Source organism: Eptatretus burgeri, chromosome 1, assembly GCF_056783735.1.
Source record: "Eptatretus burgeri isolate ZD-2024b chromosome 1, Ebu_testis_v1, whole genome shotgun sequence".
Classification (NCBI taxonomy): domain Eukaryota; kingdom Metazoa; phylum Chordata; class Myxini; order Myxiniformes; family Myxinidae; genus Eptatretus; species Eptatretus burgeri.
In genome coordinates, this window is record NC_140961.1 from 49,104,611 (window position 1) to 49,117,573 (window position 12,963).

At 39.4% G+C, this 12,963-nt stretch overlaps 1 protein-coding gene and 1 long non-coding RNA gene across 2 annotated transcripts in view; one reads left to right on the plus strand and one right to left on the minus strand.

Annotated features, from left to right (window-relative positions):
- LOC147034445 (extracellular calcium-sensing receptor-like) overlaps positions 1 to 12,963 on the plus strand; it is a 109,251-nt gene that overhangs the window by 35,442 nt on the left and 60,846 nt on the right. The window lies entirely within an intron of this gene.
- Positions 5,983 to 7,658, minus strand: LOC147034446 (uncharacterized). Its single transcript, XR_015058746.1, has 2 exons — positions 7,386 to 7,658; positions 5,983 to 7,289 (listed from the first exon to the last, which is right to left on the minus strand). It is a non-coding gene; the product is annotated as an uncharacterized LOC147034446 (long non-coding RNA).

Here is a 12,963-nt window from a genome sequence, read left to right on the forward strand (position 1 = left end):
TAAGAAAGGCAAACCTCAGTTGTCCCCCCAAGAACGACAGAAAATAATTCGAACACTTGGATCAGGGTTTCAAAAGTTTTAACATCTTTTTTTCCTAAATAAATATAAGTATGGAAGCAATTGATAGTATCTATGATTTGGATGATACTATTATTATCTCAAACTCCACCAAAAAAGAAGATTACTTCAAGGTAAATGCAATAACTGGAACAGACTGGAATACGAATGGTACAAAAAGTTTTGAAATAAATAATCAACAAACCTATTTGAATCTATCCGAAAGTTTCTTGTTGTGTAAATTTAAATTCACTAAGGCTGGGAATAACACAAACGCTACACTTGTAAATGATTTCTTCTGGAAAATGTTTGATAGTGTGCGTTTGTATATTGGAACCCAAGAAGTTGAAGCGGTTGATTATGTCTCTGCTGTATCTGAAATGATGAAATTTACACTCTATACATTCAGTGATAGAATGGGAAAGGGGTCTGTCGAAGGTTTTATTCCTGATATGTCAACGGGAACAAACACAGACCCTGGATATACTCAAAGGAAAGGAATGTATAATGATGATACAAAAGCAGTAAATAGTTTTACTGTGGCAGTTCCTCTTAAAGGTATATTTGGATTTTATGATCATGATAAAGTTCTGTATGGTCTTAAAATTAAATTTCAACTACAAAGGAATGATAATGAAAATAGATTGCTTTTTGGTGTTGGTAGTGCTTTTGGTGAACAGAATAAATTTGTAATTGAGGAAATGAGTTGGTATATCAGTGAATATACTCCTAATCTTAAAACAGAAGAGATGTTGAATGGAAGACTTAACTCAAAGAAACCACTCAGTGTATCATACCTCAAAAGAAGATGTCAACACGTTAAACTCAACCAAACCACTTACACGTGGAATTTGGGTGTTCTGGAAGGAAAGCCACGATATCTGTGGATCATTTTTAAAAAGCCAGATGGTGATACTGCGACTGATAAGAATAATGCATTGAGTGATAATGCTAAGGTGAAACAACTTCGCGTTTCTCTAGATGGAACATTTTAGCCACGAGATAGATTGGAAATTAATTGGGAAACAAATGATTTTGCTGAAGCATACAAGTCTTACCAAAAGGTGTGTGAAAGTAATGGAAATAAAGAACCTATTTTGGATATGACAGCATTTAAAAGTTTGTATACAATCTATGCGTTTGACTTGAGCGCTCAAAAGGAAACTATAAAGTCTAATCCAGTGGATACTTCCCTATACATTGAAAGAGGAGAGAGTGAAGAAGTTGACACATATTGTTTGCTTTTGGAAGAAACAGAATTGCAGATTAATACAGATAATGGTGTGATGATTAGTCTCACATAATTTTTTGTTAAATAAATGAGTGGCAAAGTACCAACTGGGGTATATGTTAATCAAATCAATCTTCATAAACTATCATCTTGTGTTCAAAATCAAAAGCCTTGTACGATTAACGTTAATATAATTCAGAGAAAAGGAGCAGTAAGAATTGATGTTTTGCTCACAAGAGAACAGGTTAAAATCTTGAATGACACTGGCTCACTTAAAATTAAAATGACAAAACCAATGTTGAAAAAATATTCAATAAGAGAGACGAGTGGAGGATTTCTCCCATTTCTAATTCCTTTATTTGCTGGTTTAAGTGCGGTTGGAGCATTGACGGGTGGTATTTCAACAGCGGTGAAAACTGCCAACGAAAGGAAGGCTCAACTCCAAGCTCAAAAAGAATTGGAAAGACATAACAAAGAGTTGGAGAAACAAATTAGTGGAAGTGGTGTAATTGTAGATTTTGCTGAAAAACTTGAAGGTCTGCCTGATAAAGCGAGATTGTTCGTTGGAGATATGCTTTCTTCCATAGCACAAGCAGGTGTGAAATTAACGAAAAGAGGTAATGGATTATATCTTTCTAATAAATAAATGAGCATTGATGAGTGGTTTAAAGAATTTGGAAAGAATACAACATCAAATTTACAACTCGTCAAATATTGTAAATGACCGTTTTTACAGCCATTTTTCCCTGCTGTGCAGGGGTTTGGCTTTTTCTTGAGGCAATGTTTTATGGCCGGATGCCCTTCCTGACGCCAACCCTGGTCGCCTCTTACGACACACAGGGATATGGTACACCTATTCTAACCGGGGCATACACCGGGACCAGTACACTGGCACTCATTTCACCAACATCGGAAGGATGACAGGCTGAGTCAACCCCCTGGTGTTAATTCAGCAGCCAACGGGGCTTGAACTCAGGACCCTTGGATCCCAAGCCGCCACCCTAACCACTAAGCCAACACCAGGCTTTTGTCAAATATTGTAAGAAATTAAAAATTCATAATGTGGTTATTTGTATGAGAGATGAATTAACAAATGTGCCGAAACATACAAAGAATATTATTATGAACTTAGAAGATAATAATGGGAACGGTTCTCATTGGGTTTGTATTTTTAATAGTCAAGACAAATATTATTTTGATAGTTTTGGTCTTCCACCACCTGTTGAAGTCATAAAATTCTTACAGAATGGTGTTTATCAAACATTTCAAGTCCAAGAATTAAATTCCAAGTGTTGTGGTCAATTATGTCTATATGTGTTATTTCAACTCAACAAAAATAAAAATTTTTATGATATTATTTTTAATCTAATATAAATGACTTATGTTGGTAAAGATGGTTCTGTCTTTGGTGTATCCCAAGAACTGGATATTGATTTTTCAAATTATTACACAAAGGCATAGGCTGAACGACATAAATATAATATAACCAAAAATATTAACATGAAAAATGCTTATAAATTAAAAAATTATCCAAGCCCGACTGACACGAATGACTTGGTGAGATTAAGCGATTTATCACAATATATATCTTTAAATAAAACGGCCGTGTATTCCAAAGATACAGAAGTGTTGATATTATCTCCAGGTCATACAGAATTCACAGTTCGAATTAAAATAAATTTTTATAAAGAAGGGCGTATCGTTTGTATGAGAATAGAACAATGGTGGTATGATATGAATGATTTAGGGTATAATTGGTCATTTAAAATTGACCTCGAAGACCTGGAACAATTAAATCAGTTTCGTAAGGAAGAATATTATCCACTTGGTATCGAGAATGAGTTTTGTGGGGCCACGATTAGTAAACAACAAATAAAAGAATTTAATAAGGGTAAATATAATAATGGTTTTGCCCTTGTTTATATCATGAAAACAGAAAAAACAGGATTATATATAATAAGTAAGGAAATACAAAATGATTTAACTATGGGAAGATGGGGAGGTGTTTCGTGCCATAATATTATTCTAACATATATTTCTAATACATAAATGACAGCAAGAAGGCTTCAAGAAAATTATCATTTCTGTGTCCAAGCATACCTTCAAGAAAAGGGTATTCGGTATTTTAATAATTATGTTCTACAACATAAGAATGAGGTATTTTCAATAAAAGATTGGCATTATGCTGATGTTGATAAACCGACAACTTTAGATTTAATTAGAATGTTAAATAATGAAAAAATTATAAAGTTAAGAAAAGGTAAGGCTCTTTTAGAAATCCAAAATAAATTTTATTGGTTTCCTGTTGTAAAAAAAATTATTTCGGATACAGGAATAACAAGAAATCCTGATGAATATATGTATGATATTCTATGGGGTGTAAGCGATTCAAGGATAATAAGGGATGAGGAAGGAGTTGAAGAAGAGAGGAAAGAGGAAGAAAAGGAGAAGAGAGAGAAGGAGGAGAGGGAGAAGAGAGAGAGAGAGAGAAGGAAAGGGAGGAGAGAGAGAAGGAGAGGGAGAAGGAGAGGGAGGAGAGGGAGAAGGAGAGGGAGGAAAGAGCGAGACAAAATAAATATCAAAATATGGAAACTTGTGAGATTAAAAAAAGATTGGTGGTATTACAGAAAATAACTCAACCCACCGAGGAGGAAAACAAAGAATTGACAAGTCTATTTGCAATACTTTCGACAAGACTATTGACATTGACAAGATATTCATTTTAATTCAATTTTTTCATTTTTTTTCTTAAATAAATGGAGGAGAGAGTGAAGGCATTTCTAAGGATTCTTTATGTTTTAAAAATTAAGATTCAAATGTGCATGTTGGAAACTAAAAAGGTTTTTGCACTCTGCAGGAATTTTTCTCATAAATAAATGAGTTATTGTCTCAAATGTAAAAAGAAAACTAATCCTAAAAATATTTCATATATTAAAAGTAAAAATAACAGGGTTATACAAAAAGGTATATGTTCGGTGTGTGGTTCAAAAAAAAATCAATTTATCTCCAAACACAAACGAGGAGGAGATATTCAAAACTTTTTATCAGGAAGTAAATTTACAACTACTGGAATACCAGGGGAATTACATCTTCCAGGGTATTCTTTCTGTGGTCCAGGCACAAACTTGGATAAAAGATTAGATGAGGCAGACAATCCTAAATCATGGAGTAAACCCATCAATAGAGTTGATGAAGTGTGCATGAGACACAATATTGATTATGGGAATACCACAACGTTGGAAGAAAAGCATGAAGCCGATAGAGAAATGTTGTATAATTTGTCTCTGATACAAAATCCAACCTTGAGAGAAAAAGTTGATCGGTTCATTGTGAAGAAGATGATCAGTGCTAAATTGAAACTTGGACTTGGTATTTCAAAAAACTTATAGGCTCTAATGATGTCATTAAGACTGAAGAGCAATTAGCTGATGAATTACATAAACCAATATTCACAAAGTTTCGTAGAAGGAAAGTTTATTCCAAGGAAGTTGATTATATCTGGTCCGCTGATTTGATTGAACTCAATAATGATAAGGGGTACAAGTATGCTTTAACCGTTATTGATTTGAGGAGTAGATACGCATGGGTTGTCCCTTTAAAAAACAAAACAGGAAATACTCTTATGTTTGCCTTTCAACAGATATTTAATAAAAGTAAGAGAAAACCTAAAAAATTGTGGACTGATGAGGGTAGAGAGTTTTATAACAAGACATTTATGAATATTTCTAAAAAATAACAGTATTACATTATACAGTACCTTCAATGAAGGGAAGGCAGTTGTTGTTGAACGTTTTAATCGTACCTTAAAAGAGAGACTATATAAAAAATTCACACAACTCGGTTCACAACAATGGTCATCTTTTATTCAGGATATTGTGGATAAGTATAATGACACGATTCACACGTCAACAAATATGAAACCATCAGAAACATTTACAAAATTAAAATATGAAAAAGAGATTAATGTCAGAAAACCTAAGTTCAAAGTTGGTGATATCGTAAGAATATATAGGTGGAAATCTCATTTTGAAAAGGGTTATACTAAACGATGGACGAACGAACTTTTTAAAATTGTTGATGTAATAGATACGGTTCCTTGGACTTATAAGATATATGATTTGGAAGGGGAAGAGATTTTAGGTTCATTTTATTCACAGGAATTACAAAAGACAAAACTCAGCAGATAATACCCATGGGAGCAATGGGTTGTCCCTTCACTCCCTCCTACTATACACCGTTGTGGACACTCGAGGGCCAAGTCCGAGGTGTATAACAGTATATAATGTGTTTCAAGGGGGACGTTCTTAGATCTGTGAACCCCAAACACAGAATCCTCAACTGAATAGTCAAGGCTTAACTTTTGTTTGTTGGTGTGTGTGTGTGTGTGTGTGTGTGTGTGTGTGTGTGTGTGTGTGTGTGTGTGTGCAATGGGAGCAATGGGTTGGCGCTTCACTCCCTACTACTATACGCCGTTGTGGACACTCGAGGGCCAAGTCTGAGGTGTATAACAGTGTATAATGTGTGTGCAATGGGAGCAATGGGTTGGCGCTTCACTCCCTCCTACTATACACCATTGTGGACACTCGAGGGCCAAGTCCGAGGTGTATAACAGTATATAATGTGTGTCAAGGGGGACGTTCTTAGATCTGTGAACCCCAAACACAGAATCCTCAACTGAATAGTCAAGGCTTAACTTTGTTTGTTGATGTGTGTGTGTGTGTGTGTGTGTGTGTGTGTGTGTGTGTGTGTGTGTGTGTGTGTGTGTGTGTGTGTGTGTGTGTGTGTGTGTGTGTGTGTGTGTGTGTGTCCCAACCCTCACATTCAAAATCTCAACCCCAACCCTCACATTCAAAATCTCAACGCCAACTCAATCCTCGCCCAACACAATGTCTTTTTCAAAATGAGATTTCCACCTATATATATATATTTTTTACGTTTTTTTTTTTTCTCTTCTTCCAATTCTGTCTTTTAAGTCTTTTAAGGCTTTCAGGTTTGATGACGTAGAAAGGGGGAGTAAGCCTGCACTTTCTTCCCAGAACGAACAATGTATATTTTTTATGTTTTTTTTCTCTTCTTCCAATTCTGTCTTTTAAGGCTTTCAGGTTTGATGACGTAGAAAGGGGGAGTAAGCCTGCACTTTCTTCCCAGAACTTTCTTGATCTTGCTCCCATCAAGGACCATCCGACAAAGAACTACATCGATAGGTTTAGATCCCAAAGAGTGATAGCAACTCCAAAAGTCTCCAAAATATAAATAAATAAAATAATAATAAATAAATAAATAAATAAAAGTCTCCAAAAAAGTTTCAAGTCTCCAACGTAAACCCAACTTTCCAAGTCTTCAAGGTATAACCACATTCCCATTGAGTTTCCAAGATATGTATCACATTGTGAGTTATCAAGCCAGAACCCACATTTCAAATATTCAAAATAAAACCAACTTACAAAGTCTCTTAAGGATAACTCATTTCCTGATTTTTTTCAAAATTTGTGAGTCTCCAAGGTAGGCCCCATATTTAGAACCACCTTGGCAGAACCCTTTTCCTGAGTCTCCAAGGTAGTTATTTAAACCATCAAGGCAGAACTCATTTACTGATTTTTTTCAAAATTTGTGAGTCTCCAAGGTAGGCCCCATATTTAGAACCATCTTGGCAGAACCCTTTTCCTGAGTCTCCAAGGTAGTTATTTAAACCATCAAGGCAGAACTCATTTACTGATTTTTTCAAGATTTGTGAGTCTCCAAGGTAAAACTTGTATTCTGGCTCATCAAGGTATAACTTGTTCAGTGGGTATTGTCTTGATAACTCACAATGAGTACTATTGCTGTAAAACTCTTTTTCAGGATTTTGCTGGTCTCCAAGGTATAACTCTTTGGTTGGGTCATCAAGGACGAACTCGTTTTGTGGGTCTTGGTCGCTCACAAGGTCTTCAACCAAGCCAACAATTTCACCCCAAGTTGTAGCAAAAGCAGTATTTTCATTTCGTATTTCAGATACAATTTCCTGTGAGAGAAAATAATAATGTATTAATCAAGTGATTTAATTATTAATTGAGTATGCTTCAATCAAAGTTTGAAAATAGGAAAATAAAAATCTTACCTCAACAGATAAGAGGTTTGAATCCAGTTCATCAACTTGAAGGTTTAGTTCCATACAAGTCGGAGAGTTCCAAGGAACCCCAAAGTCATCCCACTCAAGGTCTTGCTCGTTCTGTGGGTCTTGGTCGCTCACAAGGTCTTCAACCAAGCCAACAATTTCGCCCCAAGTTGTGGCAAAATCGGTATTTTCATATTGCATTTCAGATACAATTTCCTGTGAGAGGAAATAATAATGTATTAATTAAGTTATTTAATTATTAAACGAGTCGATGTTTAAAAGGAACTAAAAATAGGAAAATAAAATCTTACCTCAATGGATAAGAGGTTTGAATCCAGTTCATCAACTTGAAGGTTTAGTTCCATATAAGTCAGAGAGTTCCAGGCAAGCACACAGCACACCATCACCAGCAAAAAAAATGTTTAAAATGGAGCCTGGGCTTGAGGCTTTTATAGGGAAAGACTGGTGGGTGTGGTTTCCTTTGGAAATTCCCTGGGCAAGCCCAGGCAAGCCTTCATTGGGAAATTTTTCAAAACCATAACATGCTGGAATTTTCTTGTGATTTCTTTGTGAGTCAGAGATGAACTGGAAATGATGTAAGAGTAGGTGGGGCTTTGCAAAAGTAGGCGGAGCTTAGGAAAAGTGGGCGTGGCTTATAAAAAACCCCATGAAAAGTGGGCGGGGCTTATGGAATACCTCGTGAAAAGTGGGCGGGGCTTAAAGAAAAGTGGACAGGGCTTTAAAAAATTCCATTTGAAAGTGGGCGGGGCTTATGAAAAGTGGGCATGGCTTAACAAAAAATAACCTGTGGCTCAGGAGGTGGTCAAACAAGAGCATTAAGAGAAGTTTATCATTTCGTAATGGCACAAAAGGGGTATCTTAAAAAATATAAAGATTCAAATGTTTTGTTTTTCAATATTTTAGATGGGGATTATTGTGCAAAGAAAATTAAACTATTGAAGGAATTTGAGAATGAACAAATCTTTATAGGTTCAATGAGTGAGCTAAACAATATGCATCGGTTATTTGAAAAAGAGTGTCCCGAGGCTTAGACGTTTCCGATATTTCTTTAGAATCACCTTTAACAAATCACATTACTACTTTGCTACTTGAACAAATCTTTATCTTATTGCATGGGTTATTTGAAAAAAAAGTGTCCCCAGGTTAAAAGGGGAGACAAATAAATATACCTTGGGATAAAAAGGGGGTTTATTTTTAGGGAAAAAAAATATGAATCGCTGAAAATCCCCCATTCATTTACATGGGGAAAAGTGAGCCAGAATCAGTATATTCACCCTACTGACGCACTTCTGGTGCGGCACGGATGGTTGGCAAGCTGGAGTCTTGATTGTTACAGCAGCCATACATATAATTATACACTGCCCAAATAGCTAAATGCCTTTATTTGACAAATTCTGCCAAACCTCCATAAGCCAGACAGAGTATGCACCGAACGATGGAGGTGACAGAAGTATCCATGCATAACTTTTTGAGATATTGTGATTATATATGTGTGTGTGTATATATATATATATATATATATATATATATATATATATATATATATATATATATATATATATATATATATATATATATATATATATATTGTTGCGGATTCATGCCCGCCAGCGTGCAGACGGCCACGTCACTCGAATCGTGACCGCGTCGCCCACCGGATGGACAATTCAGTCGTGACCCTCTCGGAACAACGCCGGGAGCGAGTCATGGGTGGGGGTTTAACCCCACCACGACCATGCCAATTGCCAACCTGCGCAGGATAGGGTTGCTCGCCAAATTCGATCTACCTAAGTACCTGCGCGGATGGTCGACTGGGCGATTCTACCACACCACAGGCCGACTCCGGACACGATCCGCTTAAGCGGTCCGTTCCATGCTACAGTGATAACCGAGTGGTGTTATCGTTGGCCTCGACGGTTTCGATTAATTACCGGGCGTATTAAGCCCACTATGAACCCTTTACGTGAAGCAGGATGGAGGGTCAATAAAAGAGGAAAAGAGACGAAGCAGAGCAGACACAGTTCAACAAGCAAGCATTTTATTCACACGCACACACAGACAAGCATGTAAGGCACGTATTTACAGCAATACACAATCAAAATTCACATATAGTAACCAGAACAATAAAAGCAACGATGCAGAGCTACACCCGAATACGCATACACACGGCAACACTTAAACAGTTCTACTTTAGCCAGACTGGCGCCACCCACGGCCATTCACACCAAAACCCCAAAGAAAAGAAAGAAAGTCGCGACTTCCCTTTTGTCTCTGGTGAGTCCCTCTCCCACGACCGTCTGCGTGGTCGCGCCTGGCCCCGACCTCGCTCGCGGCCGGCGAACCCTCTCCGGCACTCCCCGTCCGGACGCACAGGTCCACCTCGCAACGGGCGCTGCCGCGTCTCCCGTCCATGCCTTTGTGACAGGCCTGCTCGCGGGCGCAGGACCTCTCCCTGATGACCAACCAACCGAACCACCAGCCAAGATGAAGATGAAGAAGAAGCGCGAGAGGGAGCCTTTCAGGAAACCTTCTTTTTGGGAACCTCTCAGGGAGCTTTTTCAGGGAGCTTTTTTTGCGCCCGCCCGTGTCCGTCTTTTATCACGCGGGACTCCGCCCTTCCGCCCCGCCCCGTTTTCGGCCCCGCCTCCCTTCGAGCTTCTTGGAGAAGCTTCTCGAAGGGGGCGTGCCCTCACGCTTTCCCTCCACCCCGCTCCGTCCGGGCCGAGGAAGTCAGGTCTTGGCTCGGAGCCAGGGAATTATTCCCCCAAAAAGAGGCCCCACCTTCACATGACCTCTGACCTTTGACCTGCATCGCCCCTCCTCCCACTCCAAGCGCGGGGAAGTCAGACTGGAAAACAGGCGGGAAAAGCCCACCGAGCGTCCTTGTTGGTTTTTGTTTGCTCCTCCGCGGAGATCGTAACTGCACGGAGCCTGTTGAATGGCGAGTGGCGAAGATGTAGTAGCGTAGATGGTGGAGGTGGCATGGTTGTAGTGTGGTTGGCGCTGTGATGGGGATGGCGTGGTTGTTGAAATGTTGTGTGTTTGAAATAAAAGATAGAAAAAGAAAAACGACTGACTCAAAGCGTCGCAGCCCGGATGAATCACATAAATTCCCTCTAGACAATGGGTTAGGGCTAACCACACATGCACCTATCAAGATATCTCACCTACGGGTCCTGAATGGTGGTTTGCGAATTTCCACAGCCGTAACAATATATCCATTTTAGGAGTATCAATAAATGGTGGAGAATCATGAAAAAAAATTGGTGGATCTGGATCCGGATTCAAATCCTCACCAAAAGTAAAACGATTTCTCCTTGTCACATGCCCAACCTGTTGTTGTATCGTAAAGTACTCCAATAATGAGGAGTGCAATATTCTCCAACGGTTTTATTCAACAGAACATCCGAACATAACAAGCTTTGCACTGCACACCTCCTGACCTCTCACCCAGAACTCCTTCCTCATCACACCCTCTTGCGTCTCGTCTATGCACAAACACCACACCTGTGCACCGAATGTCATCTGAATCCATCCAGAACTTTTTGAGATATCCTGTTCACAGACAAACAAAATAAACAAGCAACCAGGGATGAAAACATCACCTCCATCCACCTTTGGTGTCATGGGTGTAACAAAGAAGGAATCAAAGTGAAAATCAGCTATAAGACCACACAACTCTCTTTTAAATATATGAAACGCTTTGGTTCGAGCTCTTGTTTATCTGTACATCTTCTGCTTTGGTCACCGGACATCAAATAAAATTATTTAAAACAAGCATCACAAGTCTCAGAGAAGCGGGTCTCAGGCGTTGCTAACGGCGTTGCTATGATTGTGTTACCGCGGCTGTTTATGACGATATTCAATGATATTCAATGATATTCAACCCCACACAGAAGCGACAGCAAGGGCATGTTATTATCACTGTGAAGGTTATGCACTGTGGCCTGATTAGATTCGAGTTTTTCTTTGCTTGAGGTTAAAACTCGTTCATCTGTAATTAGATTATCCGGGTTCTGTTTTTAATTTGGGCTTGCCCCACGACAGGTACTTTGGGTTTAGAGAGAATCAATAAAGAAAAGAGCCTTTTGTTAGCTCAACTGAGTAACCGGCTTAACATCTTCGGGATCGTTGAGCAACAAAGAAACAGATTACAACAAAGAAAAAAATGGCCAAAAGACGGTGTTAGGGTGAAGAATACATAATAACAGAAGTAACCACACCATCCCTTGACTAGACACTCACAAACATCACACTCAGCACAGATGTGCTCAATCCCCCATGCATGCTCAAGCTACCAACAAGTCCTGCCAATATCCATGTCCCCTCTGTCTCCAATGCATCACAGTATACCTATCTGGCTATTTAATTAGAATGTGAACCTATCCCCTGTTTCTGCTGCTGCAACTACCTTTCCAGTGAGACCATTCCATGATTTAACTGACCTCTGAGTGAAAGACCCTAGTCTTACCACTTTCTTTACACTCCTCGTCTTCTTCACTCTCAGTCAATGTATCCTGGTCTTGTCACTCACTGTCTGTTCTGCTGACAAACTTTTCTGCATTTATTTTGCCTATCTGAACCCTCCAGTATCTTAAACGCCTGCCTTTGGAAGCCTGTCACGACTGCTCGCAGTTCTAGTTATTATTATTGTTGTAAGTATTATGAGTATTAATGAATATATGCTTTGTCACAATGTTATCATTATTTTTGTTGTTTATTTTGTTACTAGCAAATACCACCCATCACTTCGCTGAAGGGATTACTAAAGGGGGAAGGTAGAAAAAGAGGGGGTAAGAGGGAGAGAGTGGTGGGGGAGAGGGGACAGAGGAGGGAGGGAGAGCGAGGAGGGGTGGGGGAAGGGAGGACAGTGTGAGGTGAGAGAAAGGGAAGGCAGACATGCGGTGGAGCGTTAATTACCACCCGGACGCGTCTGGAGCCAAACTGGCTGGAGACAAACACCGCTCGGACATGTCCAGAGACAAACTCCCATCTGGACACGTCCAGACAAACACTGCCTGGACACGTCTGGAGCCAAGCTGGCCGGAGACAACCACTGCCCAGACATATCCGGAGACATACCCAGCCGGGACACGTCCGGATGTGTCCACAGGCAAACAGAGAGAGAGAGAGAGGGGAGGGGAGGGGAGAGTGAGAGAGGTGTGGAAGGAGGGTGCTTCACTGTATTGGGAGGGGGTAGAGCGAGAGAGAGAAAAAGAGAGAGATAGAGAGATAGAGAGATAGAGAGATAGAGAGATAGAGAGAGAGAGAGATAGAGAGATAGAGATGCTTTATGAACCACAAACACACACACACACACACACACACACACACACACACACACACACACACACACACACACACACACACACACACAAACACAAACACACACACACACACACACACACACACACACACACACACACACACACACACACACATATACACACACACGCTTGGCTGATTTGACTTGGTAATTTAGAAGACAAGTTAATATGGCAAACAGCTCAGAAATCAGGGGTAATTTCAGGGTGATACAACATGATTATACAATCAGGCG